This window comes from Lygodium microphyllum, chromosome 25, assembly GCF_053477565.2.
Source record: "Lygodium microphyllum isolate KBCC chromosome 25, Lygodium_microphyllum_v1.1.10, whole genome shotgun sequence".
Classification (NCBI taxonomy): domain Eukaryota; kingdom Viridiplantae; phylum Streptophyta; class Polypodiopsida; order Schizaeales; family Lygodiaceae; genus Lygodium; species Lygodium microphyllum.
The window spans coordinates 39,576,196-39,583,517 of record NC_141159.1 but is presented as its reverse complement, the minus strand read 5'-3'; positions in this window follow the sequence as shown (position 1 = coordinate 39,583,517).

The following is a 7,322-nucleotide window of genomic DNA, read 5'->3' as shown; positions in this document are numbered from 1 at the left end:
CCTCCTTTGAGACAATATTAGTTGGGAGATCCATTTCAATCGACACTGCATGCACCCCATGGTCCAAGCCCACTTCTGTAGGTTGGTCATTTCTATTTTGAAAATTTATCTTGTGTGGTCATCCTTTTTGTTTTCTATCCCTTGACTCCATTACATAGCTAGGTTTATGAGAGCTACAACCATCTAGAGTTCTTCTTTTCCTTTGAACTATTTCTTTGTTTCCAGAAATGAAAGGCTCTCCGTACATGGGGGTGCCAAGAACTGCTCCTTGAACTGTTCGAGCTATGAATGCAGATGAAGGGGTATTTCTTTCAACCACCCTATTAATAAGAGCATCCATGTCGAGACCACTTCCAGAGTATCTTCCAGTTGTGAAGGCCAGTTGCCTTGAACATTGAATATATGAGTTGATCAAGTCAGTGATGCATGCATCATACAAACCAATTTTCTTCTTTCCATCCTCCCCTACCAACCAACTTGCATACACTCTCTCAGAAAGATTTGTGTTGGGAATACAAGCCCTCTCCCAAGGACTCAAGGAAGCCTACAACCTAATAAAAAACTCAGCAATTCCTCTTACATGTCTATTTTGTTCTCATACTTGGGTATTCCCACCCCAATGATATTAGTACATGTGTATGTAACAAATAGAAACAAAAAAAAACATTTACATGTGTAGTACTACCCCAATGGTCTATCCTATTCTCCCACCATTTGATCCATCTCTTCAATGGTACGGTACTATCTCGAGGTAGTCCTACTTGCTGCCACCAATTTTGTATAGCTGTGGCATTCCTCTTGCCCTCTTCAATGAATTTTGAAAGGCGCCACCTCTCACATAAATTCAAGTGATGCTTCCGAAGGTTTGAAGGCACGTATTTTGTTGTGTGCTTTTGTAAGCTTTATTCCCAGTGAAACAAACACGATCGCTCTCTTCCTTCCAAAACATTGTCAGGCCCCGCATTGAAAATAGTGCGGATCGCCATCCAATTTGCATCGGCTTCATCTGCCATAAAACCTGCAAAGTCTGCAAGAGGGTGTCTGTGGGAGCTTTCACTCAACCGCCAAGACCCACGGACCACTTATTGTTTCAAGCGTTCCAAGCCGAGCACTAATGGTTACCTCTCACATAACCGACGCACCATCCATATCTACGAGTGTAGTGAGCTTACCTCCATGCTGTTGGAGTTACCTCCTCTCCCACGCACTCCGGTAGCTCCACGATCCATTGAAGTGCAAGCTTCAAGCAAGCTCCATCCTCAAGCTCCACGCTCCAAGCTCCATTGCCGCGAGCAAGACAAGACAAGAGAAGAGAAGAGAAGAGAAGAAGAGAGGAGAAGATGGAGAGCTTCTCCTCCTCGGTCCCTCACCCTCACACACTCCCTCCCTCACGCTCTCACACTCCCTCTCTCAAGCACAAGCTCAAGCAAGCAAGAACAAGAAGAAGAAGAAGAAGAGGAGAGCCACTTTCTGCCACACACAAGAATGAGCTTCTCATTCACTTTTCAACTTTATATACAAAACCCTAAATCCCTTTTGGGCGGTCATCCCCTTTTCCTTTTTTACATGGCCGACCGTAGCCTAGGCCCTTCTTCCCATTGTCCTTCTATCTTCCTAGCTTCCTTTCCACCGCCCATCTACATTTACAAATTGCACGGGTGAGAGCCCGACGCTCCTTGAATCAAACCATGATACACTTGCGCTCTTTTACAAAAGTTTTGACTTGCGCTTTTCCTTATGCGCCTTTCTTCCTTATTTAGGACTCTTCTCCTTGTGCGTCTTTGTTTTCCGTTTCTCTTTTCCTTGGCCTTTGTCTTTGTCTTCTGCTTTAGCTTTTCCGGATTTTCCACCTTCGTTCGTTTGAGGGTTAACATTGCCCCCCCCTAGATGAGTGCCAGTCCCATGGCACTCATCGTCATAGGTAGCAGGCTGTAGCATGCACCGAAGACGTGGGTGACAAGGACACCTATGGTTTTTGTGGAGGAGTGTTGGTGGTGGTATGAAAGAAGGTCCTGGGGGCCTGTTGGTGGCCAAGGTGGTTGGTGGAAGGGTTGTTGGAGTTGGTGGTAGGGATGTTCTATGTTGGGGATTGCATTGATAGCCAGCATAAGTGTAGGTTTGTTGGGGATTCTGCACATGACGATTCTTTGCAGGCTTGTCGGATGGTGAGGGATAAGCATTCAGAGGTGGGTGTCACCAAAGAGCGATTGAAATTTCGTTGGAGGCTTCAATACCTACAAGTTGAAAACCTCTCGTGTGATCTCTCCCTAAGGGGTAGTGCTAGTCTTCTTATCGTGCACAAGACATATTTGATTAGTTTGGGAGACTAGTCAAACTCTAAGCAAGCTGAGAGTATTGTCCTGCACTTGAGGACCCAAATTGTGGATATACTTCGGTGCAGATATGATGCAAGTGCTCGTGCATACTTAGATATTACGTAGTTAGAAGATCATGGACTAGTTTCTCATAACAATGTGTGGATGAAGCAAGGTTGTCCATGTGGAGAAGAAGTACACGTGAAGGTATATGAGACATCCTTTGCATTGTGACTGCACGACGTAGCATAAGTGAATACACGGACACCACACTTTCGGTAGCTGGAAGCTTGGACTTGCTTGATGAGGACGGTGTACTTTTCATTGCCAATCGTGCGGTGCTTAACACCACTAATTGCAATGATACTAAGGCAGAGTGCAAGAGAGAATTGTGCAAGTGGGTCAGGGTGACAGGTCTAACCATAGGCGAGATAGGCTCCCTAGGTATGTCCTTCCCTTGATGTGCCCTGAACAATTGTGAGTGATGGTAAAGGGCTAGGGGACTAGGGACCGAGCCAGTTGACCAAGGTCACTGGACGTACCTAATTTGAGGACCCCTAGGTGCTATGATGTGATCGTGGATGCTTCTTATCTTTTCATTCGTTTCTCTTTTTTTCCTTTCTTTCTTTCTCCAGACTTGCCTGAGTACAACCATTACAATATGTTGAGGCTATCAGCCTTTCAATGGGTTGGAAAATGTCAAGCTTCGAAGGCTCAAGAAATGGATATTACAATGATGATTGTGCCCTAGCCTCGTTGTTAGAGAAGCAGTTGTTGAGATGGGGAGATACACTTGAGATATTGCAAACCTCCTTGCGACACACGCGATGTTGGTACAAGTGAGGTAACGAGTGTCGTGAGCCAACTATAGAGCTTGACCCAGAAAGGGAGCGTGGCCCATGAATGTGCGTTGGGCCATGCGATGTGGATGGTCGGCAAGGGTGATTTTTGCTTTTGGCAGCAGCGTGGCTTTGTCGCGGCTCTTTGTGGGGTCAATGGTCTTGCGGTGATCGGGCATTGAATACTTTCGCACAAGGACCTGTATTATCTTGCATCCACTTGTCACTTTGTGAGAGTATATGCTCTCTTGTATTAAGTGCATCGAACAAATGCAATCATGATAAGACATAATTTTTCATAATTCTATGATGTTTATTAGGATGCCTATTTCATTGCTTGTTAAGGTCGCATACATTAATGAAAAGTAACGGGAATGTGTACAAGTGGGGATCTTGTCCCTTTACTCATCAAAAAACAAAATGTTCTGGCATGCTGACTTGTCAGGCTACTTGTACATCATAGGGATTTAGTCGATAGGTACGAGGCGGGGTGAGTCCGGTTGGCTAGGCGACCGGGGTGGTGCTAGTGCGGGGCTCCCCTGAGGTTGGGCAGGGAACATGTCGGCCGGGACATGAATGGTGTAGTCCCGAGCTGCTACCGTTTCTAGAATGTCTTTAAACAATTCATTAAATTCTACCCTATCCCGAGCTGGCCTTTCTGCCCTTAAGCATCTAGTGCCCGAGCGTACATTGGGGGTTTGTGCCATTGGTGTTGCCACATTATGTGCGCCTCCTCGAGCGTCCGCTCCCTTGGCCCGTGGATTCTTCGGCCTTCGTCTGGGGCGGTGTCGCTTGGGGCTGCGTTTCTTGGAGTACCTTTTAAGAGTGGGCACGTAGCGCACCGGTGGAGGGGCATGTGTTGCATGTTCCCATCGTCTGCGGAGAGCATCCTTGCAAGCTAGCTGCCCTTGGTTCCTCATGTTTTCCTCGCGGGGGGCCTGTAAGATGCGAATCAAGGATTAGGATTTGTCACATGATAAGACCATTCATATGTAAGGGATTATAGTGCAGATTATCAAGCGCATAGGACGAGAAGGGGAGGGGTGGGGCATGCAGTGCTTGTTGTAGAGAGATGGCTTCTGTGATGTATATTTAGCCTCCTTCCATTAGCAGATCTTGGTTCACGCCGAGTTACCTCGGCTGGTGGTCATGGATTTAGGCAAGGCTCCTCCTTGGAAGGATATACTGGAAAGGGAAGAAGGTGTATAGAAAGGGACTATACCCTGTCTACACCATCAAAGTTGTTGGTCAAGGCTTCCTATGGCGGTAATGTGGGTTGCATTCCCTTCACTTGGAGGTGGGGATGGACACATGGCTTTTAAATGCGTGATGAGAGGAGGACTTGAGAAGCTTAGCCTGTCAGACCCAACTCTTCTCCCTGTGCTTGACTATTATTACTTGTGTGTGTTGATATTATTTATTCATGGTGACACAAAAATTAGTGTTTATTTATATACATATTTATGAATCCATGTCACTTCACGAGGATAAGAACCAATTGTAGAACTCAGGGTTGTACTGGAGCGTGGCACACGCATCCAGCACTCTTGGCAGCTTACTTAGTACCGATAGATATTTTGCCACATCGAGCAGCATGGAACCTTGTCCAAGTCTACTGGCAATGTGTCACTCCTCCTCAGTGAGAACCTTATCAATCAAAGGGCTCTCTAGGCTAGTTGCAGCTAAGTCTGTACCCCGAATGCTAGTTAGCACTCGAAGGGAAGTTGGTGCCACATAGGTTGGGTCTCTTTGAGACTGCCATTTGGCCAATCGCTCCTCAGAGACTGTCATGATCCGAGCCGCTAGTTCGGCCATTGCAATGTAGTTCTCACACCAATGCTATTCAAATTGACTTCGGCCCTTTGTTAGTCGCTTTAGTTGCTCTATGTCTATGAGATTCGGTCAGCAGAGCACTTCATTGAACGTGACAATTAAGCGTAGTTCGTCGGCTTCCTTGTCAGAGATGAGTCGCATGCGTTCATGCAGAAGTCTATCGTAGTGCTCGTTAAGATGTTCTTGCTCCTCCCAGGATAGAGGGAAGGGCAAGTAATCTCCAAGTTGCTCCTTGGGGATTGTGCCCACGTCCGCAAGGATGTAGACTCGTGTGAACACCTTGAGCTTAGCATCCAACTCAGCTAAGCATTCTGTGACATTTCTATGTTCAACGAGGGCTTGCTTGATTGCCATCTCATGCGAGGTTCTAGGAATTTGTCTAGGCTTTAGCATAGCTAGGGGTTCAGGCCTAGATGAGCAAGATTGGTCAACGCTAGGATTGCTTATGCTCTCAGGGATTGTGCATTTTTCTTGAGGTTTTGCTGCTATTTTGTCATGGTTCTTCTCGGATGTGACTGGTATAGATTTGTCACCCTCTTGTGACGACGTTGTATCCACTCTTGATTGATCGATGTGAGTTCTATTGTGGATGGATTGAGTGTTGAAAGCAACTGTTGATGGCAATGGCTGCTTTGATTTTTCAGAGCACACAGATGTGACTGAGGTTTCACCGCTATCAGGGGAGACATCAATGGGTTCATTGGTGGATGGACTTGATGCTTTATTCCCCAGCTCTCCATTGCTCTTGGTCTCAATGCCCTTGGGGTCCACAACCACCTGTGATTGTTGTTGTCTTCGTTGTTTTCTCCTCTTTTTCCTGGTCAGTGAAGGTGCATCGCTCAACGACTCAGGACCGTGGACTAGATCAACCATTGATGTGCTTGGTTGGGCCTCAGCATTCTCTTTCTCTAGTGTGTCCTTATGGGACATGGCCGTGGCCTACTGAATAGCCTCGCTAGGGTGTGAGAGCACAACTACCTCCCTTTTCGGAGAGTCTAGCTCTTCAGCCAACTCCCTTGTGTTTAACTCTTCCAACCTAGGCTTTAGGCACTTTAAAAGTGCTGGAGTTGTCGAGGGATTTGGTTGTGACACCTCCCCCACAGGTAAACTACTAAGGACATGTTCCACAAGGGCCATTGTCACAGCTAAGGGCTGCGACAGCTGTGATCCCTGATTGGAAGCAGTAGCAACTAGTTTAGTGGGCTGGCTACCCTTGGTGGATTGGGGTGCCAAGTCCCTAGGGTGATTGGAAGTGGCTGTGTTTTTTGTTGCCCTTTGAGCACTCATCTGTGTAGATTGAGTATGAGTTGATCTAGTCATATTAGGTTGCTCATGCATATCCTTGGGTCGAGAGCTACAGATGGCGTCACGTCCTACCTCTTGGACAATTGGAAGCTTAGATGGAGATAGAGATTGGAATTGAGCAGTTTCCCTTGACAACCGCTGTCATGCTTCCTATGTCCATTTGGAAAAAGAGGATGTAGGAGATCTAGAACTCTTAAGTGGACTTGGCACTGGCTGAATGATTTGCTCGAGGCTATTAGACGATTGTGCCATTTGCTTGTTGAGCGATCAGCCTTGCCTTGAGCAATATTGTGCCTATGATGCCTGTTCTCCCCTTGGGAAATCACAAGCTCTTTGGGCACTAACGATTTTTGTGCATGCTCAATGGCTACATATGACATTTGTCTATTTAACATGCTAGGTTGAGGCTCTTTCTTTCGAACACTCATGTCTGGTTTCTTGCCTCGAGACCTAGAATTTCTCTTAGGTTTCCTCCTGTGCTTCGTTGCTTTTGATGCACTCTGGCCTTCAGCTGATAGAGGTGGTTTAGTAGGGAGTTTTGGTACCCAAATCCATTGGTTATCTGCGTAGTACCCTTGAGCACGTAGCAATGCTTTGGATATCCATCGCGGTGTTGTGCTGACCCTCCATCGATGCCTGCGTCTATAAGGCTTGGGCTTCTTTTGGGGTCTTCTATGATAAGTCCAAAGCCTGTCCTTGGCATTGTCTCTTGACCTTCTTTTTCCAGGCCTGGCCTCACTCACTGAATCTCGTTGTTCGACCTGTGGTTGTATTAACTCTTCCAACAAGTCCTTGCTCTCGTCCGTAGGCTTGACTGTTATGTCAGCACCTTGCTTTCCTTTCCCTCGAGATTCGATGAGGTCACCCTTGCTAAAGGTCGTGACTATCCTCACACCTGGTAGTGTCAGGTGTATCCTCTGTGCTACATAGGTAGCCTCACATTTGGTCGCCCTTTTGAAGGGTCTTCCTAGGAGGGTTTCTTTCCCATAGCTAGCACTATTTGGAGGAACATGAAATAGGATAGGCAAGC